The 25,154-nt window shown below is 33.7% G+C and overlaps 1 long non-coding RNA gene across 2 annotated transcripts in view; it reads left to right on the top strand.

Moving 5' to 3' along the window:
- The first annotated feature begins 23,747 nt into the window (after positions 1–23,747).
- LOC104646840 (uncharacterized) overlaps positions 23,748–25,154 on the top strand; it is a 35,178-nt gene continuing 33,771 nt past the window's right edge. For both annotated transcript variants that reach the window (XR_002027590.3, XR_741024.4), the window contains exons 1-3: positions 23,748–23,860; positions 24,005–24,124; positions 24,755–24,872. This is a non-coding gene — a long non-coding RNA (uncharacterized lncRNA). The remainder of the gene's footprint in view (positions 23,861–24,004; positions 24,125–24,754; positions 24,873–25,154) is intronic.

Genomic DNA, 25,154 nt, shown 5'->3' with positions numbered 1-25,154 from the left:
ATATCTTTTTTGCTGTAAATTTATTAGCATGTTTTTGCTTATCCCCAACAAAGATATATCAAAATGAAGTCAAACATGTATTTTAGATTTCTTCAACAACCATTGATATGAGATTATTTTATTATAATAAATCTAATTCAGAAATGATTGGTTATAGAGATGCTGGACATATGTCTGATTCACATAAAGTTTGACCTCAAACACATTATATATTTACATATGGAGGTACAAATTTCGCGTTCAATGAAACAATTATTAACTGCTACTTGTTCAAATGATGCAGAAATAATAGTTATCCATGAATCAACTCGTAGTGTATTTGGTTGAGATCAATGACTCAACATATTCAAGCAATATGTGAGTTTTGTTGAGTTTTAAAGGTGTGGACATGATATGAAGGGTTGTGACTCACTTAAGGGGTTGTAACTATGTTGAAGGGTAGTGAACATTTGAAAGGTTGTGCCTTTTTCAAAGTGTTGAGACCTTTCTGAAAGGTTATCTTCTTTCCAAAGAGTTGTGACCTTTACCCTTTGTTTGCTACAAATAGAGAGGATTTCTCTCATTTTTTCACATCAAATTATTTCCTTCTTATGCATACATTTCTTAAAAAACAAGATCGATCGATCGTGTTTGTACATGTGTTTCGTTGCTGTCATTTTGAGTTCTTGAAATTATTGAAGTCTGAGGTACCGCTACTTTTTAATGGTTAATCCATTTTATATTGGGAGGAATTAATATGCAACCTCGGTATTTGAGGATTTTAAATTTCTTAAGGAGACCCAGTAAATTCTGTGGACTCGGATTAGTTCGTTGCTTTTTCATCTCATCTTTTATTATTTCTGGTTAGGTAATCTGAATACAGGAGACAACAAGTTTAAAAAACTTATATTGTTGTATTTTCTATGGTAAGAAAATTACTTTTATTTTTGGTGTTCTTTTTATTTGGAAAAACAAGATGAAAAAGAGAATTATTTTATCATATGCTAAAAAAGATTTGGAACGCAGTGCTACTTTAATATGTTCGAGTATATTTTCTGTAGTATGTTTCTCTTAAATGGATAAGAATATTTTAGTTTCTTCCCAAGTGCTTTAAGCAATTCACCCCTTAATTTTTATTTTATATAAGAAAAGTTATTCTATGTATATAGGTTAAAATATGCACTTTATTCTCCCCCCCCCCCCCACACCTATGTTCTTGATTTTACATAACTATTAGAAGAAGTAAACAAACAAATGTTGTCTCCTAACAATATTTGAAAACGATTTTAGTTTCTTGTTGAAATTAAATTACTTTTTGAGAAAAATAGGAATATAATGGAAACTGAAAAAATGAGAAAAAAATTAGCAAGGAAAGTGACTTGCATGAAATCATTGCTGACAGATAGAATATGATTCAATGAGAGTAAAATTTCAGGTTCTATCTTTATTTTCCTTGATTTTTTTTTATCCTTATAAGTTATGAGATTTATTTCATTAATGTTAGGATAGATGGTTATTATGTGATGATCTCAGAATATATGTTTATTTTTAGTAATATCTATTTAGAGTTTTTTTTTTGTAATTTTCTACTCCATGCAAAATTTGATTGTACTTTCGGAGACTAAAATCTTCTGATTTTTTTACTCCCTTGGTTTGAAGATATAAGAACTTTAAACAAATCAAATCGTGCATTAGTTTAAAAAAATATAGAAAATTCACCAATTTATTAAATACTCTGTTTGTATGATCTGACTTGAAGAGTACAAAATCTTCGTAGGACCATTACGGTGAAATGATTTGAAAAAGATAAAATTGTCATTGTTAGCTAGAAACACTGTTATATTTAAGGTTTTTGGAGATTAAAACATTTCCGATTTACTACTCTGTCTAAATGTGAAACTGATTCGAATAATATAAAGACTTCATCAGAATTCAACGATCATTCAATTAACGATTAGAAGAATATAAAACTTCATTGTTAAACTATAAAAAGTTGTATAAAGATTGAATCTTTATCGTTAGTATTCTAAATACTAAGTGGTCTGTCTAGTTGTGTCATAATGGAAAAAACACTAGTAAAATAAAATTAATGATTTTTGGTCCTGCAATGAGTGTTTTTATGGATTAAATCTCCAAAAAAAAAAATTTGTGCTGCCAATGTGTATTTTGATGGTATACAAGTTTAACACATGAAAAAAATATGTGAAAATAATTTCAAATACTTAAAAAATATTTTTGAGAACATATTTGAAATGTAGGGGTTCTTTACTTGTGATAAAGACAAAATTAGACTTACTATCTAATTTAAATTTGAAAGTACAAGATGTGAAATTTAATGACATTCTTGTATTATGTTAGACCCACGAAAGTCTTAGATTATATTTGATATTGTGGTCGTTGAGTCTTTCTTTACTAGTATATGATATGGCTAGTATAACACCACAAAATTATATTATTCGTTCAAAATAATTCTATTCTTTGATGAAAAAGTGTCACTTAAATTAATGTGATTTTTCATTAAAAGATATGTCTATTTGTATAGAGATGAACATTGATGAAAACTAATATTCATGGATGATTCTATAAGAAATGAAATGTTATAAAAAGGTCCTTCTACAAAGGACATCTGACAATGTGTTGGCTCTAAAACAATGTATCTATTTGACAAAGTTATAACAAGTAAAGAACAAAATATCTGTAGAAAAATATTCCCTCACAGAAGATCTTTTCAAACCAAGTATTTATGTTTGTTCTTACTTCCTTGAATCAAATTGTCTGTGACACAAACATTTGTGACATGCCAATTACAAAACCTTGCAAAAATTGATCAACTTAGAAGTTTTGCCTAACTTCTAGTGCAATAAATCAAAATTTCAAGTATGTGCTATTGAAAGGAATTTTAATCCATTGGAACTAACCTACACTGACATCTTTTATAGGAAGTCAACACCATCTCGTGGTGAAAAAGTTTGACATAAAATTTATTGAAAATTGCACTCGATATTATTATGTCTATTTGCTGAATAATAAGGATGAAACAAGAGAAACATACACACAACATAAAACTGAAGTTGAAAATCAGTTGGATAGTTTTTTTTTCATGATTTGAAATGGTAGATGTGAAGAATATGAATTTTATTTTGCAGAAATATATTTGAAATATGGAATCAACTTTAAAGAAAATGTTGAATGTCCTACTTATAAGTTTAGGTTTAGCACAAAATTTGTGGGGGTGCTATCATTATAGCAAAATAGAACAACAGAAACTAGTGTTTTTTAGGCTTTATTGTATCATCATAAAGAATTTCTTGTCGCCTCTTAAAGTATATACAAGTAATAACTCTTGAAAAATAGTGATTTAACAATTTTCAATAGTCTATTTCATATGAGAAAACTATTTACAAACGGGTCAAATAGGACCTATGATTGTGGATTGTATGTTCATTGGATATGCTAAAATGAGTAAAACATGTTGATTTATGGTTCATAAGTTCGAACCGTCGGATGGTCAAATGAAGGGTCTAAACAACCATGAAAAGAATAAAAAAAAATGTACTTAATAAAGAGATTCAGAGGCGTAGTAAATGTAATTGGACAAATTACTTAATATAGATTTGATTTTGTAAAATTTTTTCTTGAAAATGAGTCCATATAGTCAAAGAAGGTTTGTCTTCTATGGGCTCATCCTTGTTGGGAGAGGTTGTTAATAGAAGGATAGATTCAATCTTGAGCAACCATATTCGAGAGTTGGTTGATCTTCCTCCAAGAAATAAACCTTTGGATTCAAAGTAAATCTACAAAAGAAAAGAAAGTTGATGAAACTATTGAAAAATACAAAGCGAGACTTATTGTCATATTCTTTAGACAGTAAGAAAACCTTGATTATTTTGACACAAAATAGCCACTAACTAGGATTAATCAATTCAGATATTAATTGCGCTAGTTGCAGTAAAAGACCTTCAAATTCGTCAAAATGAATGTCAAAACATATTTTTAAATGCAAAATTGGAGGAAGAAATTTACATGTAACAACCTTTGGGATTTGTGGTTCATGGTAAAGAAAAGAAAGTTTGTAAATTTGTTAAGTCACTTTGTGGACTAAAAACAAGTGCTCAAATAATGACATGTGAAGTTTGACCAAACTATGTTGGCAAATAACTTCAAGATTAATGAATGCCATAAATGTTGTTACATCAAAGACACTTGAAATATTAAGTTCATTATCTGTTTTTATATTGATGACATGTTGATCATTAAAAGAGACATTTCTGACATAAATGCTACTAAACATATGCTAGAGAGTAACTACGATATGAAAGATATTGAAGTTATTGATGTTATTAAAAAGTACTTGACAAGTTGAAGTATTTGTCTTTCCATGTTTTCAAGACTCTAATAAATGTGAATTTTGTACTTCAAAAGAATGAAGGTGAAATTGACTCACAATTGAATTATGCTAGAGTATTGAGAAGTATGATATATATCATGAAGTGTATGCGATCAGATATAACATGTGCTATTAGTAAACTGAGTCGGTTCACGAGTTATCTCAATAAAACTCATTGGATGACAATGAAAAGAGTTTTGAAGTGTTTAAAGATTACTTAAAAAAATATTGCTTTGATTATAACTAATATTCAACAGTATTAGAAGAATATAGTGATGCAAATTGAATTACCAGTTCAAATGAAGTAAAATCTACGAGTGAATATGTATTTACTCATTGTGGAGGAGCAGAATCTTGTAAATCTTTCAAACAGAAATACATCGCTCACTCTACTATGAAATCTGAGCTTTAGCTCTAGTATGCATACAGTGTGAGAGTTAATTTGCAATAGATAGAGCATGGAGCATGATATATAATTGAAAGTCTCTTCATATATGATGTAGACATAATATCGTTAGAGAACCACTCTCTAGTGGAATTATCATAATTGACTAAGTAATGTCAAAGGATAATGTGTTGGACCCACTTACAAAATAACTAAATAGAGAGGGAGTGATCGATTATCAAAGGGAATGAGACTATGGCTGATGACAAGTCATTGTGGTAGTAACTCTACCTAGAAGACTGGAGATCCCAAGATCTAGGTTCCAGTAAATCAAACAAAATAATTGATGAGGGTTCAACATTGTCAAAATATTTTTTATGGTTCATTCACATGATAAGACAGTAGAAAATGGTTCAGTAACAAGGATAAATGCATTAGGACTTTTTAATGGTTTCTAAATTGGGAAAATACCTAAGTACCCTCTCAACCTATGCCCGAAATCCCAGAGACACACTTATACTATACTAAGGTCCTATTACCCCCCTGAACTTATTTTATATGTAATTTTTACCCCTTTTTAGCCTACGTGGCACTAGTTCGGAAAAAAAGTCAACCATCGTTGGGCCCACAAGATTGTGCCACGTAAGCTAAAAAGGGGTAAAAAATTATTAATAAAATAAGTTCAGGAGGGTAATAGGACCTTAGTATAGTATAAGTGTGTCTCTGAGATTTCGGGCATAGGTTGAGGGGGTACTTGGGCATTATCCCTTCTAAATTTGATACAAGGTATACTAAATAATGTATCAACGAGATAACACATTTAGACATTACCTATGTAAGTGTTAAGTGTAAGTCGATTTAAGAAGAATCCGGTAAGTCTAGTTTTTCACGCACTTATAAATCAAGACATGTTCATGGCCGAAACGAATAAAACAGTGAGAACCAAAAACATTCAAGGGTTAATTGTGTGACTTATGTTGTCTAGGTATACGCCAAAACTCGACGGTTCAAAGATATCAAATCTACTGATTGACTGACTATATCCGATATATGTTCACTATGAAAAGTTCAAAGGGAAACCCACTTATCCAAATGCAATCAATCCTTACTTACAAATTATACAACTTTTCATGCATATGTCTGTTTTAACAATAGTCATTCCCTCTTCATATGGGAGATTGTTAAATTTTAAAGGTGTGAACAGAAAATGAAAGGTTGTGACTCTTCTGAAGGGTTGTGACTACGTTAAAGGGTTGTGAACTTTATGAAAGGTTGTGTCCTTTCTAAAGGGTTGTGACCTTTTAGAAGGTTGTGCCTTTTCCAAAGTGTTGTGACCTTTCTGAAAGGTTGTCTTCTTTCCAAATAGTTGTGACCTTTACCCTTTATTGACTATAAATAGTTGAGTATTTCTCTCATTTTTCCATAGGGGTGTAAAAATGAACCCAAACATAGGTAATTTGCCAAGAGTTTTAAGGGTTGAGCTCAAAATAATTTGTTTTAAAACTTTTTACTAAAATAAAACTTTTAGAATTTATCTATCAATTTGTTACATTTTAACAAAAATTCATGAGCGAAAATTCAAATTGTGATCATAAAAGTTAAATATCAATATGTTAAATTATTGAGATTAATCGGGTCCAATTGGGCGGGTCAAGATCCAATCTGTTTTTTAGCCATTTGAGCTCAACCCATTCGAGCCGAAAGTAAACTTGGGGGCGGGTCAAGATCCAACCCGATTTCTATTTCAATCCATTTTAATATCTCCAATTCAATCAGACCCGTCCATTTGACACCCCTATTTTTCCACATCGAATTCTTCTCTTAATGGGTAGTAGTTCTCAAGGTTTAATGTAAAGTTTATGATAACCTTTGATATTCCTCTATGTAATCCTATTATTAGTGGTGTTGAGAATAATGTTTAACATACTTGAAAGAAAGAAAGAAAGTTATCTTATATTATTCCTCGTCTTATATTGCTCTTATAATCATCTTTATTTTGTTATTTTGTTCTTAAGTTTTATAACAATATATAATTAAACAAAAAGGAGCTGTAAAAATATTAAGTTTGAACTCAACAACTTAAAGAGACTAAAACCCAAGTACTTAATTACTAAGAGAGAAATGAAAGGAAAGAAATAATTTAGACTGATTCCTATTTTCCACTATAGTGGCACACGAATATAAACATCAAGTACATGAATACTTGAAACTGAAAACCCCAACATCAATGAGAAGTGAAAGATTAATCTCTATCACACGTCCAATACACCACATATAAATATAGAGGCAAGTACAACATAAACTAAAAATTCAAGAAAACAATAGTAGATAGTAAACACTGGCAATAACACTATGACTCAAAAGTTTAGGAAAAATGAAGAAAAACGAAAGAGGAAAAAAAAGGGGCTGTTACACCCCATAGATATATCCAAATCTTTATTGTACGAAAAGTCCGAATAGAGTCTTGAAGCTCGCCCAAGCTCGGAAAATTGACACTTTAACATGTTAGACGATCAAGAAAGGTCAAAATCCTCTCTATGATTTTTCATGTGAACGAGTATTGCTCGTACCTCATTGAACAATCAATAAGTTCAATTTGTGCTCCAATACCACGATCGCAAGCAGTCATCAAGTAAGATTTTGCATAATTTGCACAAATAGCACAATCAGAATTTATTAAACTTGAACTACATGTAGCATGTCCATAAGCTAAAGCATCATTAGGATAAGGAGATGTTACATAATAGTTATAACCTTGACTAATTGGTGTCTCATTTTGTAAAGCTTCAAGAACATAAGCCAAACTATTTGCAAATGAACCACTCATATCATATTTATTACCATTGCAAATATAGCTCACAACTTTCATATTTGGTTCACTTTTCACAAAACTAGTAAACCCAAAAAATCCAATAATAATAAAACTTGTTAAAGCTCTCATGTTTAAAACAGAATAATCCATGTTTTTTTTTTTGTATTACTATAGCTTAATTTCTAGTATTTATATTGTGTTTCAAATTTAGGTGTCTCAAGTAGTTATTTAAATAAAATGGTGATTGCATTGATTTCTCAACCAATAGAAACTATGTGTTCTCATAATTGTAATTACTTGCTTGTTTGTACTAATTGATGCCGTTAACTGAAATACTACAAGGTTCGATTGGTTTCTCAACAAGAGGTAAATGAATAAAAATGTCACTAGTCGATAGATTAGTTCAACAATTTGATCCAAAAATGTCCTTCAAATAAATATATATATATATATATATATATTTCTTTTAGAATACATTCTTTCTTCTAATAATGATTTTTTAATTAGAAAATATTAATCCTACTTCAATTTGTAAAAATATGAAGATCTTTTTTTTTATTAGAACTTCTTTTAATTGTTATCTAAATAATAAGATTCTTTAGAAATAATATTTTAATATTGAAATATCCTCATGGTAATCACTATATGTCCTCATATTAACCTCGTCGTTAATTTACCTTTAGGTAAATATTTTCTTTTGCTCAAAATACGAAAAAAGAAAGAAAAAAGAAGACGTTGTGTTGGAACCAATTCCACACATTAAAAGAGGCAAAAAACAAAAAGAAATTGAACATTGAAAAAACCAAGTGAGAACAACTTGATTGATGCATCGATAGCCCAATTTGATGAAGCTGAATGTCTTCAAATGATAACTTCTTCTATCAATAAGACTATTTATATCAAAGAAAAGATAAAGAATGTTATGTAGGATTGAGATTTATTTTAGCATATTTTCCTTTGGTATTATCAAATAAGACTTGTGGTCGTTTGGTTGAGAACAAATTATTCTAGGACTAAGTATCCTGGTCACCATAACTTATCCCATCACTATTGTATAAATGGTAGGATAAATTATCCCAAACATGACAATCAAACAAGAAATCACAATATTATCCATCATGACTATTTATTTTTATCCCTCACACAAACAATTATAATGTATTATTCACGTGTTCCAATCTTTTATTATTGCTTGATGTGTGTCTATAAACCCCCATTCTTGTTGTGAGATTTAGCAAAAATGTGTTGATATTATTGTTGGGTCTTTCTTGAAGATAGGATTAGATTTATTTTAATGGTGATTTCACCTAGTGGTTGTGGTTTGAATTAATGGGTTTGTATTTGTAAATACAAAACCACCTATGTGTTTTCAGCTTGCTGAAGAGAGAGGTCGCGAAACCAAGACCGCTAGATTGATGTCCTAAGGTGTGAGGTGGCAAGAGGCTCAACCCGAGAGGGTGAGACCTAGCTTCATATCCAAACACCTTTCATCGAAAGGGAGGATATGAATAAGGCGTAGGCTGGTCTTAATTAGACGATGGGTGTATGAGAGAAACCCATTTGATATGGGGCAAGTTGTGTGAGAGAGAATTTACTTTCACCTAAAGGTTAGCCTAGTTACTATTATTTTGTAAATTTTCGTATCAAAAGCAAGTACCCATTGATTTACATCAACATATATTGCGTTCAAACCCCAAGAACTTTCCCCATACTTAATTTTCCCTTTATTTTTATCATTTTATATAACTTGTGACAAAACCCCTTTTTGATATTTGACACTTTCGTGTCACAACTTGAATTTATTTTTGTTTTTCTTGGATAATGTCTTGAAGTACTATTTACTAGATCAAAATTCAAGTTTACTATTTTTTCTACCACTCCCTTAGGACACGATTCTAACCCTTGGATGGGTTACTATACTCGCTTCGATTTATAGACACACAGACTGTAGGCTAGCGTCGTTGATCACGAGACATAGACTTGTGAAGGATCAGCCGCGCCCCAACCCAGCTTCTGAAGTTTTACATTTGGCGCCCCACACCACTTATAATGTTTGGGACGCCAGGTCTTCTATTTTTCCTACTTCTTTCCATTCGAGTTTCCTTGAATCATACCTATGTTTCCTAGTTTATTCTACCCTCTATTGTACGTCTAAACATCATGATGTTGTCTGTAACACAAGATCATTACCCTTGAATACATAAATCAAATTCAAGGTAGAAGAGTTCTTATAGTCTTTCAAAAGTCTTACACAATTATTTTAAACTTGTTTTCAAGACTTGAGCCTTGATTTCGAGAAAGACTAGATATACGTTTATTTAGTTAAATGAATATGGGAAATAAGTAATACATAAGAATAAGTATTTTCACATTTAATACAAGAGGAAACACCAATTTCCAAATGAGTTTTTATGAGTAGTTTTGAGTTCCATATTGTCACGACCCAAACCGTCCTGATTGTCACCCACACTACATCTACTGTAGGAGAATCCCTAAAACAACCCAAACAAGCAACTAAAAGAACTAAGGCATTTAAAGATACGGAAGCAAGTTTATATGAATGAATTATTTATTAAGGAGTTCTCATAAAATCTGAAAGTTTAATAAAATAATGAATTAAGATGAATGCGGAAATACAACCCTTAGAACCCGAAGGTCAATGTACAAAAAATCTAACAATGACAAGTCAAAGAACAAGGGGTAAAACCCAACAACTAAACAAGCACCTTAACCAAATAATCTGAGTCCGAAGAGAGTGAACTTAAACAAGAGAGATCCATGGAAACTTGAAATAACTAGATCGCCCTTGAATCTGGCCACGATCAATAATTACATAACTGAGGTCTATCATTAGTCGCCAGAAGATACCATGTACTCAACAAGATAAGAACAAGTGCAGTATCAGTACAGAACCACCATGTACTGGTAGGATCACACAACCATCAACTAAGTGAACATATATAGTCATTGCAACATCATAAACATGCACACAATGAACATATACATTATAAATTATAATTTACGAGGACCCTACAATTTCTCATGCTTCAATAATTTCACATTTATCCCAATTATGTAAAGTAGTTTTTGTTAGGATCGAATCCACACACACACTTGATGAATTAATAGCACAAGAACTTTCAAGAGAAAGAGATGAGCGATCTAGAGAGAGAAAGAGAGAAACCAATATTTCGTGGTAACACCCTGTGAGTAAACTTCCACGGCGGTGGGGTATATATATTAATAAATCAGAGTATTTTTGGTTAGAGAATAAATGGAGAATAAATAGTACATCCTAAAACATTAATATATGACAATACATCAAATATTAATCAGGATCCACAACCTAATAGTTTGTCTTCTTATGGACCTCAATTCAATGGTCCTCTTAGGGGACCCAATTCAATGGTCCTCTCAAGGAACCCAAACCCAAAATGTTAGTTCGGCAAAACGTGGTATCTGATCCAAAGTTAGGTTGTTGGAACGTTGAAATCCAATCCCATTTATATTCCAGAACGTTGCAAATAATCCAAGTTACCTTGCCAGAATGTGGAAATCTCATCCCATCAACACATTACAATCACATTTACAGGTATATTCTCAATAATCATACAACTTTAGAAGTGATTAGTTCATACTTTTTAAGAATTATTGTGATCAATAATGCAACATTCATATACAAACATCATCATAATGAAGCAAGAATAAACATATATCACAAAATCATGAAATTACAATCATCACCTACCTCGAATCCTAGCTAGAATCCCCTAAGATAGTTGAATTTTTCCTTTCCAGATTCTTTTCTCTTGTTCTAGGTCTACAAACAATTATTATAAGCAAGCATCAATAATAAAAATTCTAATTATCCGGATTACAAAAAACCCAAGAACCCTAGACCAACCCAAGATCTTAATACCTAATTTTGGGATTTTTCTACCATAATTCTCATATCAAAATCCGTCTCCATCGATAATAACCCAATAAAGTAGGTTCTACGGATCAAAAAACGGATTGGAGGAGTTAACATTTTACATTTAGACTCCAGAATGGTGAAAAACATTTAAGAACTCGTCTTGGGTTGCCTCCTTCGCTCTAAAAATTGGGAAGTGTCAAATAAGGTCGTTTAGGGATTTATTAACAACTTTAAGTCGTGTTTGGCTCTCCATAGAAGACCTGTCCCTCTAAAGTAGCTCTACTTTGGCACCTAAAATTTTGCCTTCATGCTGAGATCATTTTTAGGAGCTCTACTCGCCCAAATTCAATTCTGTGAAGTCCTATGAGTTCTTTATCGTCTTATCTATCTACACATTTCATCAAATTCACAATTATATCTATAATTCATCACTAGATTTCCTACACCAAAATGACTTTAATATTGTCCATATCTGAACTAGGTTGTGAAATTCCAAGTTACTACAAAAATGTTTTCCAGCCTCAATTTATTATTCATTGGCTTTTCTCAAACTACTGCATCAGATTGTTAGAGTAGATACCAATTTAGCCATTAATCGTCCCTGAGTGATCCAATAGGAGAAGACCAGCTTAAGTAAGGGTAGAGTTTTATGTGAATCATCGAGTTACTAGGGATACTTGTCTTGCATGCGCTTCTTATCGATTCATATTCCCCCCCCCCCCCAAAGTGTTTCACATCTCCAACCTAAAAAAAAAGCAATTAAATACCTTCTTATCCTCTCTTACAATTCCTCAATGAAGTCATCTCAACACTCGAGTGATAATTATTGTTGTATGTACACTTAGCTAACAACAAAAAGGATTCTCAATAATCCCCAAAGTTGATCGCGCATATTTCTGCAACATGTATCAAGGACTTTGACATAACATAAGAAAGATAAAATTCTAAATCAATACTTTCTACAATTAGAAGTGAACCGGAAACAACCAACTCACCTTAAGAATATCCAAACATCATTGTTCTTAACAACTCCATCCCACAACATAAATTCCCATGTACTTAATTTATAACAATTTTGATCATTAGAAATGAAATAATCATTGAGGGATATGTCCAAGAATACAACCCCTCTAGCAAAACTATCAAAATTCCAGACTTAGAAATTGCAGATTTCCTCTTAAGAACAATAAAATTTTACCTAATTGTTCCCACATTCAATCAAACATTAATCAGGCTCCACAACCTAACAATTCTCTCACTTGGAGACTAATTCAGTCATCCAAAAAAATACCTTCTCAAAAACAAAATCTCTTCATCATCAACATCTTTACCACACCGCAACATTTGTAGCAACAACTACAAAAGACCAACCGAGGTTTTGCATAACCTAGTTTCCCAACATAAACATATTTCGTCAACATGTATGCCAGATTCTTTTCACCCTTTATCTTCTTCAAACATATATCATCATCATCCACTGCCCTACGAGTGAAATGGTACCACCTTCTGATGTGCTTTATCTTCGAATGATAGACTGGATTTTTCACCAACTGTATGGCACTCTGGCTATCTGAGTAAAAACTCTTCTCGCTCTGCTTCTTTCCCAATTTCTCCAGATAATCTGCCAGCCATATCATCTCTTTCCCAGCTTCAGCTATTGCCACATACTCAGCTTCAAGAGATGAAAGAGAAACACATTTCTGAAGAACTGATATCCAACTCACTGCTATTCCACCTATGGTGTAAATTTACCTTGATGTACTCTTGCTCGAGTCCACATCCCCACCAAGATTAGCATCCACAAAACCCTGTAGAGTCACCTTGCCTTTGACAACACAAAGTGAAGTACTGTATGTACCTCTCCGATATCTCAGAAGCCACTTAACAACTTCCCAATACTCTTTTCCCGGGTTCGCCATGTACCTGCTAACAACTCCCTCTACATGTTCTATATCATGTCTAGTGCATACCATAGCATACATTAAACTCCCAACTGTTGAAGCATATGGAACAAGTGCCATATGATCACGCTCCTCGGCAGTCTTGGGTGACTGCTCTTTGACAATTTAAAGTGATTTGCCAATGGTGTAGTCCTAGGTTTAGCATCATTAACCTTGAATATGATCAGCACCTTCTCAATGTACAACTCCTGAGATAGATTGAAGGAGCCAACACATCTATCCCGAGAAATCTTCATCCCCAAAATTTGCTTCGCTGGACCCAAATCTTTCATCTCAAACGCTGCAGACAACCTTGTCTTCAGATTGTTAATCTCCCTCATAATAGATCCTGCAACCAACCGAGGTTTTGCATAACCTAGTTTCCCAACATAAACATATTTCGTCAACATGTATGCTAGATTCTTTTCACCCTTTATCTTCTTCAAACATATATCATCATTATCCGCTGCCCTGCGAGTGAAATGGTACCACCTTCTGATGTGCTTTGTTTTCGAATGATAGACTGGATTTTTCACCAACTGTATGGCACTCTGGCTATCTGAGTAAAAAATCTTCTCGCTCTGCTTCTTTCCCAATTTCTCCAGATAATCTGCCAGCCATATCATCTCTTTCCCAGCTTCAACTATTGCCACATACTCAGCTTTAAGAGATGAAAGAGAAACACATTTCTGAAGAACTGGATATCCAAATCACTGCTATTCCACCTATGGTGTAAATTTACCTTGATGTACTCTTGCTCGAGTCCACATCCCCACTAAGATCAGCATCCACAAAACCCTGTAGAGTCACCTTGCCTTTGACAACACAAAGTGAAGTACTGTATGTACCTCTCCGATATCGCAGAAGCCACTTAACAACTTCCCAATGCTCTTTCCCCGGGTTCGCCATGTACCTGCTAACAACTCCCACTACATGTTCTATATCATGTCTAGTGCATACCATAGCATACATCAAACTCCCAACTGCTGAAGCATATGGAACAAGTGCCATATGATCACGCTCCTCGGCAGTCTTGGGTGACTGCTCTTTGACAATTTAAAGTGATTTGCCAATGGTGTAGTCCTAGGTTTAGCATCATTAACCTTGAATCTGATCAGCACCTTCTCAATGTACAACTCCTGAGATAGATTGAAGGAGCCAACACATCTATCCCGAGAAATCTTCATCCCCAAAATTTGCTTCGCTGGACCCAAATCTTTCATCTCAAACGCTGCAGACAACCTTGTCTTCAGATTGTTAATCTCCCTCATAATAGATCCTGCGATCAACATAACATCCACATACAAGAGTATATAGACATATGAATCAGTGTATTTCTTGAAGTAACAACAAGTATCCTTTTCAGCTTTGCAGAATCCACTCTTTGTCATGAAGGAGTCAAACTTATCATACCACTACCTTGGTTCTTTCTTTAGTCCATACAAGCTCCTGGCAAGCTTGCACACCATGTGTTCCTTTCCTGCAACCACAAATCCTTCTAGTTACTTCATATAGATCTCTTTGTCCCGATCTCCATGTAAAAACACTGTTTTTACATCCATGTGCTCTAGATGCAAATTCTCCGATGCAACAATACTCAACTGAATTCGAATAGAGGTTAACTTCATAATAGGAGAAAATATTTCAGCATAATCTATACCTTTCCTTTGTGAATATCCTTTAACCACTAAACAAGACTTGAACCTTCTTTTTCCATTTGTCTCAATCTTGATTCTGAACACCCACTTCTTAGCAAATCTCTCTTCCCTGCAGGTAACTCAATCAACATCCCTGTGTCGTTCTTCTAAAGTGACCTCATCTCATCATCCATGGCTTGCTCCCACTTGATCGAATTCTTCACCTATAGGGCCTAATCAAAAGACTCTTGTTCCCCCTCATCAGTCAGCAATAGATAGTGTAATGAAGGTGAATACCTATCTGGTGCCCTGATGGTTCTTGATGATCTCCTTAACACCTGCTCAGGTGTAACTTGCTCCACTTCAGATTCTTCAGTAGGAGTTGGTTGAGTATCTGCTTCGACATCTCTGGGGTAACTCTTCTCTAACTCAACCTCAACTCCCACTTGCTTTGTTATCTTTAGAACCTTCTGCTCTCTGTCCTTGTACAGGACACACTCATCAAATGTCACATCACAATGTCTCAGGATTTTTCTTTTTTTGTCCTCCCATAACCTATAACCAAACAAATCAGAACCATAGAAGTAACACTTCACAGCCTTGGCATCGAGCTTGTCTCTCTTTTCTGGATCAACATGAACATAAGCAGTGAAACCAAAAGTCCTCAAGTGTGAGTACTTGATTTCTTTTCCTGTCCACACCTCCTTTGGAATCTTGAACCCTAAAGGAACTGATGCACCCCTGTTGATCAAGTATGAAGTTGTGATCACAGCATCCGCCCAAAATGTTTTGGGTAGCCTTCAGTGTATCCTCATACTCCTTGCACTCTCATTTAATGTTCTGTTAATCATCTCAGCAATTCCATTCTGCTTTGCCTTACCAGGAATTGTTCTCATCAATCTGATTCCCTTAGCTGCACAGAATGCCTTGAACTCTGATTTGTTATACTCTCCTCCATTGTCAGACCTTAGGCATTTGACTTTCAAACTGGTCTGATTCTCAACTTTAGCTTTCCACTTCTTGAAAGTTGCAAACACATCTGACTTATGCTTCAAGAAGTAAACCCATACCTTCCTACTGGAATCATCACTGAAGGTAACATAGAATCTGGATCCTCCAAGTGATGATACTGGACATGGTCCCCAAACATTTGTATGGACAATTTCCAACCGCACTTTCTTTGTCTCTCTAGGAGTCTTTGTGAAGCTTACTCTTTTCAGTTTGCCCATAACATAGCTCTCTCAAAGACCCATATCAACAGACTTTAGACCCTCTAATGCTCCTTTTGAAACCATCATCTTCATTTCTTTAGCACTCACATGTCCAAGTCTGTTATGCCACAGACATGAACCGGAAGCACCTTCAGCAACAGCGGCCATGTTAATACACCCTGCAGTGGTGTACAAGGTTCCAGATTTGGTGCCACAAGCTACTACCATAGCACCTTTCACAATCTTCCACGAACCTTTCCCAAACTCTGCTGCATATCCCGTGCTATCCAACTGACCAACAGAGATCAAATTTTTCTTGAGCCCTGGAATATATATGACATCCTCAATTATCCACTGATTTCTCGAGGTGGTCTTTATGCAAACATCCCCCTTTCCTTCAGTCTCTAAGGCTTTATTGTCAGCAAGACACACTTTTCCAAATTTTTTGAAATTTTGGAACAACTCCTTGCTTGGAGACGAATGGAAAGATGCACCAGAATCCAAAATCCATGATTCAATCGGGCTGTTCACACTAAGTATTAGAGCATCTCCAATGTCCTCTGCCGAATTAACAAAATCATTGTCATCTCCAGATTTCTGATTCTCTTTCTTCTTTTGCTTTGTACAGCTCGTTCTAAAGTGCCTTTTTTCTCCACAGTTGCAACAAGTCATGTTTGATCTACTCGGGGATTTTCCTCGATTCTTTGATTTTGATCGACCATGTTGATTTTGGCCTTCCATATAACTTCTTCCCCTTCGGTCAACGCTGAGAGCACTGCCCGATGAATCTTCCACTTCTTGTTTGCGGATACTATTGCTAAGAACATCCAATTTCTCAGATCCACGGGAACTGCTGATGCAGCAACAACAATATCCTAACACTCGGGCAGAGATGACATCAAAATCAATGCCTTAATTTCATCTTCGAAATTAATATTCATAGAATTGAGTTGACTCACAATCATATTGAACTCATTTATATGATAAGAAACAGATCCATTCTCAGACATCTCTAAGTTGAACAACCTACGCATCAAATATACCTTGTTCATTGCCGATGGTTTTTCGTACATGTTTGACAGTGCCTTCAACAGATCGGACGTAGTCTTCTCCTTCACGATGTTGAACGCCACATTTTTTGACAAAGTCGACCGGATCAACCCTACAGCCTGGTGATCCTTGAGCTTCCACTTCTCCTCCGTCATGGATTCTGGCTTCACCCCGGTCAACGGTTCATGAATATCTTTCTATTACAGATAATCTTCTATCTTCATCTTCTAGAAATTGAAATTGGATCCATCAAACTTCTCGATTCAAAGCTTCGAACTATCCATCTTCAGTGATCGTATTGAATCTCCTTAGCTCTGATACCAGTTGTTAGGATCGAATCTACACACACACTTGATGAATTAAGAACACAAGAACTTTCAAGAGAAAGAGATGAGAGATCTAGAGAGAGAAAGAGTGAAACAAATATTTTGTGGTAACACCCCATGAGTAGACTTCCACGGCGGTGGTGTATATATTAATAAATCAGAGTATTTTTGGTTACAGAGAATAAATGGAGAATAAATAGTACAGCCTAAAACATTAATATATGACAATACATCTAATATTAATCAGGCTCCACAACCTAACATTTTGTCCTCTCATGGAACTCAATTCAATGGTCCTCGTAGGGGACCCAATTCAATGGTCCTCTGAGGGAACCTAAACCCAAAATGTTAGTTCACCAAAACATGGTATCTGATCCAAAGTTAGGTTGTCAGAACGTGGAAATCCAATCCCATTGATATTCCACAACGTGCCAAATAATCCCAGTTAGATTGCCAGGATGTGGAAATCTCATCCCATCAACACATTACAATCACATTTACAGGTATATTCTCAATAATCATACAATCAAGAAGTAATTAGTTCATACTTTATTACAATTATAGTGTTCAATAATGCAACTTTCATATACAAACATGCATCATAATGAAGCAAGAATAAACATATATCACAAAATCATGAAATCACAATCATCACCTACCTAGAATCCTAGCTAGAATCCCCTAAGATACTTGAATTTTTTCTTTCCATATTCTTTTCTCTTGTTCTAGGTCTACAAACAATTATTATAAGCAACGATCAACAGTCCAAATTCTAATTATCCAGATTACAAAAAAAACCCAAGAACCCTAGACCAACCCAAGATCTTAATACCTAATTTTGGGATTTTTCTACCATATTCTCATATCAAAATCCTTCTCCATCGATAATAACCCAATAAAATAGGTTCTACGGATCAAAAAATGGATTGGGGGAGTTAACATATTACCTTTAGACTCAAGAATGGTGAAAAACAATTCAAAACTCGTCATGGGTTGCCTCCTTCGCTCTAAAAATTAGGAAGTGTCAAATAAGGTCGTTTAGGTATTTCTTAACGACTTTAAGTCGTGTTTGGCTCTCCACAGAAGACACATCACTCTATTGTAGCCCTGGTTTGGCACCTAAAATCCTGCGTTCATGCTGAGATCATTTTCAGGAGTTCTACTCGCCCAAATCAATTCTTTGAAGTCCTATGAGTTCATTATCGTCTTATGTATCTACTCATCTCATCAAATTCACACTTATATCTCTAATTCATCACTATATTTCCTACACCGAAATGACTCTGGATTTGTCCATATCTGAACTAGGTTGTGAAATTCCAAGTTACTACAAAAATGTTTTCCATCCTCAATTTATTATTCATTGTCTTTTCCCGAACGACTGAATCAGATTGTTAGAGTAGATACTAATTTAGCCATCACTCGTCCCTGAGTGATCAAATAGGAGAAGACCAGCTAAAGTAAGGGTAGAGTATTAAGTGAATCATCAAATTACTAGGGATACTTGTCTTACATGCGCTTCTTATCGAATCATATTCTCCCCAAAGGGTTTCACATCACTAACCCCAAAAAAAACAATTGAATACCTTCACATCCTCCCTTACAATGCCTCCATGAAGTCATCTCAACACTCGAGTGATAATTATTGTTGTATGTAAACTTAACTAACAACAAAAAAAGATTCTTAATAACCCCCAAAGTTGATCGCACCTATTTCTGCAACACGTATAAAGGACTTTGACATAACTTAACAATGATAAAATTCTAAATCAATACTTTCTAGAATTAGAAGTGAACCGGAACAAACCAACACACATTCAGAATAACCAAACATTAATGTTCTTAAAAACTCCATCTTACAACATAAATTCCCATGTGCTTAATTTATAACAATTTTGATCTTTAGAAATGAGATAATCATCGAGGAATATGTCCAAGAATACAACCCCTCCAGCAAAACTATCGAAATTCTAGATTTAGTAATTGCAGATTTCCTCTTAAGAACAATAAAATTTGACCTAATTGTCTCCACATTCAATCAAACATAATTGATACATGACTTCGATGACAACATGAAATATTAGATTGTTGGACAACAAAAAGTACATATGGTAGCTCTTATATAAATTTCTCATAAGCGAGGTGGTACATGTAGGACCACTAAAATACTTTCGAAAGTCCAAGAAAGCACCAATTATGTCATTCAAAATAATCACTCTTCCCAACATCCCAAATGAATCAAGAGATTGTCGCATGATTGGTAAACCTCATCTATCACTAGAGGATCACCTATAAAATAAAAAACACGTCATCATAGGTAGTTCATCACACTCACAATGATGTACAAAATGAAATATATCGTCACGTAAGAATTTATCGAATAACACTAAAGGTTTTCCTTTAATGAGTCGATACCAACAATTTCCATTAACTTGGATCAACATACTTTTCACATCCTTCGACTGAAGCCAACACTCTTAATACTAAGAACTGTCATAATCTCTCCTACGATTGACCTTACTTTAGACCAACACATTTTAATTGAAAAACTTTAGGTGGTACTTCAACAATCAACAATAAAACTTTACCAACCAACTCAGGTGTAATTCCTTTCTAATAGTTTTAATAACCAATATGACGGACTTGAGACACAATTACCTAGTCAGAACAAAATGAATGAAACATGCGTCCATGAACCTAATTATCTACACCTATAAAGATATATGTTAAGCCTAAGCAATAAAATAAAAGGATTCTTGCTCACGCCTCTCTCTAAAGGATCTACTACATCCCACAATTTTTCTTCATTATGACTCTAGCTCTTTAATTTCTATTCGAATGGTGTCCCCCCATCTCTTAAAAACTTTCCATACAACCCCGTTACTTGATTAATATTAGAAAACCACATTCTTAGATACTCGCAAGTCATAATTACCACACCAAATTCGCGTAGTAACATTCTTATTATATAGTTGCATTTCACAACAATCCATAACACTTTCTTACAACTATTATGCTTAGTCAACCTTGACTATCACTAAAAAGTCAACCTTGATGATCAAGTATACCCATCAAATTCAAAGGGCCAAGGCCAATTTTTATACGCGCTTTCTTAGTATAATACTACAATTACCTTCACCCAAGTATACTCAATGTGACTTTCTTTATTCATTAGCTTGTCATTCCGGTATCACTTCCATCTTTTATGGCTTAATATAAAATCACCAGCCCTTATACTACCCTCCTTATTTTTAGGGATAATGCCCAAGTACCCCCTCAACCTATGCCCGAAATCTCAGAGACACACTTATACTATACTAAGGTCCTATTACCCCCTGAACTTATTTTATTAATAATTTTTCACCCCTTTTCCACCTACGTGGCACTATCTTGTGGGCCCAACGAAGGTTGACTTTTTTTTCAAACTAGTGCAGCGTAGGCTAAAAAGGGGTAGAAAATTACTTATAAAACAAGTTCAGGGGGGGTAATAGGACCTTAGTATAGTATAAGTGTGTCTCTGGAATTTCGGGCACAGGTTGAGGGGATACTTGTGCATTATCCCTTATTTTTAAAAAAAAAGACAAGATCACCCTACAAAGAAATACTAGGAGGGATGAAATCTTTATCAAGAAGACCTTGGATTTGAGCTTTAAGCACTCTCAATTCTGACACTACAGAAAAATTCTCCATAAAGGAAGGATTCGACCTCAACATCCCGAACATGAGCCAATTACACCAAAAATCATGCCCTTTCAGATTCCTAGCCCGAATGAAGAATATGAGCTTAGCTCTCTTAGGATTGTACACCCCTTCCCACTCTAATAATTCCATACCGGGATCTCTAGAGTTATCGACTTAGAGCCTTTTTGGCTCAGCATAAAAGTTGGTCAAACTGACTTAAAAACTGATTTTTGACTTATTTAGCTGTTTGGCAATACTGAAAATAACTTATTTTAAATTAAAAAAAACTTATTTTAAGCCAAAAGTTAAAAGCTGGGATAGGAGTGCTTTTTTTTTAGCTTATAAGCTGTTTTAAGTTGACCACATTTTTATCTTTTTGCTCTTCATATTTTTATACAATCTCCAAATTACCCATATAACCCTAGCATTTCTTTCTTCCATTTTTTCCTTTTCACGTTTGACATAACAACTTCAGCACTTTTATCCAAACGCATAACAGCTTATTTTAAAAATAAGTTTCAGCACTTTTAAAAGTACTTTTTTAAAGCTGCTTTTATTAAGCTCATCCAAACGGGCCTTTAGAATTATAATTAAGCCAGTATAATAGCGAGATAACCACGTCATGCCTGAGGTTATATCAAATCAATCATACCCAGCATAATCAAATCAACCCAAATCTGAAAATCTATAAACACAACAGACAAACACGATACACATGGGTAACTACGACTGACTCTTCAACTTGAGTAGAAAGATGGATGGGGGAATCAAGTTTATCACAAACCACATCAAATCCCAAGTCAATTGAACTGAAATGTACAAATAAATAGAATCCATATAAAACAACACACTAATCATTCGACTACAACAATTATAATACTTGTGATAAATACATCCGAACCTCATTTTCAAGGTTTTCCACAATTTTAAGACATTTAATAACTTATATTTGATTGCTGAGCAGTAAATTAGGTCGCAGGGGTTAGTTTGGATCCAATTTAAGGTCTTATCGGATAGTTTAGAAATTACGGGACGCAAGCTAAGGTTCTGCCTCACCTCATCCCACTCTGGCGGTCCCGCCCTAGCAGAAATAACTCCGACCTAGCAGTTAATGTAGAAACAGAACCCGACCAAGGTTGTTTAGGGGTTCTTCTCTTTTCTAAAGTTTTCCCAAAGCTCCCCATTATTACCATACAATTTCAAATCAATAACCAATCCATGATACGCGATACATGAACAAAATCATACTTACTAATTCAGCACCAGAACCCACACATCCCCGGGATACACTACTCGAAAGATCCTTAGTTAATATCATCTATACTCAAGTATTTACAACTTGCATAACTTCAACGAAGAGGCCAACATATTGTACATATCAAAGTTCATGCATAAATTTTTGTGCACATAATCACTTCATCACATTCAAGCAATTAGAACTTCACATTCACAGTTAATTTAGACAACTAAAAGAACGCCTTCACCTTTCCAGTTACAACTCACATAGAGTCCAATTTCTTTACTTAGCTCATTCCATAAACGACCATTAGCCATGCCTTAAACAGTTCGTAAGTCCAAATGTCAATTGGAAACTTCTAAGTTTGAATTAACTTGCTTGTGTTCCATCTAGTCCACTTTGTTTAGATACCAATTGGAATCGGTAGATACCAATTGGACTCAACTCATACCACAAGCGACATTAGTAGCTAGCGAGCTCCATAAAATTGCTAATTTCAATAACAAAACTTGGTCGAACCCAATTCTTAACCGCCTCATTCTTTAAATGATTGTAAGCAAACATTAAATCAATCGAAGAGAATATAGATGCACCTTGCCATTGGTAAAAAATGTCATCTATCCGATGCAATGAATACTTGTTCCGAATGGTAACCCTATTCAACTGCGAGTATACATATCCCCTTTTGCTAGTGATGGTGAACAGTTAAATTAAAAACACTTTTAAAAAGTTTGGTCAAATACTAATTCTTCTCAAATATAATTTTTTTAATTTTATTAGTCAAACATAAACAGATTCTCACCAAGTATAGTTTTGTAAAACACTTTTGAAAAAAAGTTATATTTCAAAATAAGTTAGTCTTAAAAGATTGATCAAACAGATTATTAAACATGACATGGAGCTTCTTGTCATAGTTTTAATGGTAGACTCACTAATTAAAGAAATAAGTTAATTGAAAGAATCACTTAGAATAATTAATAAAATTATTTCCATGTTAGGACATCATAATAGGATTAAAAAAGATAAAGATTTCTCTACTAAAAAACCATAATTGTGTGACTTTTAAAGAAAAAAGTCATAGTTAATTTTCCATTTATGAAATTTGACATATAAATGCACCTTGTATCGACAAAAAATTAAAAGGAAGCCATATATTCCAAGTTCAACTTATTATTATTTTTGAAAAAGAAAAAAAAAGATCGTAATTCATATCAAGTCGAACTTATTTTCTATTATATAAATAGACAACTTTCTATCAAGTTATAAGATATCTCTCTATCTCTGTTCAACAATCAAAAGGTGGGTAAAAATCTCTCCTATATATTTCCTTTCTCTATGATTTATTTTGGTTGTTTCTTATGTAAAATGATTAGGTAAACAACATATCAAACATGTTATTAATTGATTTTTTGTGTTCTTTTGTCATTTTATTTCATCCAAAAGGAATTTACCAAATAAAATGACAAATTCACGAGGGAAACACGTTGGGGATTCATCAACCTCTGCAAAAAAGCAAAGCAAGTGCGTTTGACACACTGTGGAACAAGTTCAACTGCTTAAAGAGTAAGATCAATTTTATTTACAGATAAAAAAGGAAATTGAACCTTAATATATGTTTAATTTTTGATTTGCTCGTTTAAAACGATTTATGTTATTTTTTTAACAGATACAACAAAAAATTATTATCCATATAATAATTTATCTTTTTATGTGTGTTTTTTTGTGAATTTATTTATGTTTAATTCTTATTTAATTTATTGTTTTTTTTCCATTGTTATTTAATAAATCCATATTTGTCCAAAAATCTAATACGTTTTATTTTGCTAATCAATGTTTCTAATTGAGTTGCTAAAATGGTTCAAAATAGGTTTTTTGTCTAGTTCATCTACCCCATATATATGCATCAGATAAATGAATCAATTTGTTCTTCATTAATAACTTTAGTATAAGGCTATGAGTTTCTTTAATTATAATGTTTATCCTTTTTGCAATAAAACAGAACCCATGGTTGGTGTTTGTTACCTTTTTTGGGCTCAAAAAATTTCAATTCCCATAAAAAAGTTTCACTAATCAAATTTTTATTGAAAAAAGCAGGACACGAACATGAGGTCTTTTGTTATTTCATTTTTAGGCTTTATAGTTCTTTATAAAATGGTTATTAATGGTGTTTTTTGGTTGAATTTTGAGATGAAGATTTTTGAAGAAATGTCCACATCCAGATACGGACCAGCTAATTGAAATTGGTAATGAAGTAGGGCTTAACCCTAAGAAGATCAAGACTTGGATTTGTAACAATAAGATTACAACAAAGGTATTTTAATTAATTAGTCCCTTTTCTATTAATTTAATTCTATTTAATTAATGTATTATTATTATTGTTGTTGTGGTTGTTGTTGTTGTTATTTTTTAATTTTAACAATATGTCCAATAATAATTTGTATTTTTGTTAGATTATGCAAGAATCTAAAAAACAAATAACTAGTTAAAAGTAGGATTACCTCCATGTTAGTGAAGCTCTTAACTTGCATCCCCAAATTTCTTATCTACATTTGCTAGTTTGCTGAATGTGTGATTTGATACAAAAATTGTCTTT

This window comes from Solanum lycopersicum, chromosome 4, assembly GCF_036512215.1.
Source record: "Solanum lycopersicum chromosome 4, SLM_r2.1".
NCBI lineage: Eukaryota > Viridiplantae > Streptophyta > Magnoliopsida > Solanales > Solanaceae > Solanum > Solanum lycopersicum.
This window is presented reverse-complemented; position numbering and strand designations above follow the sequence as displayed.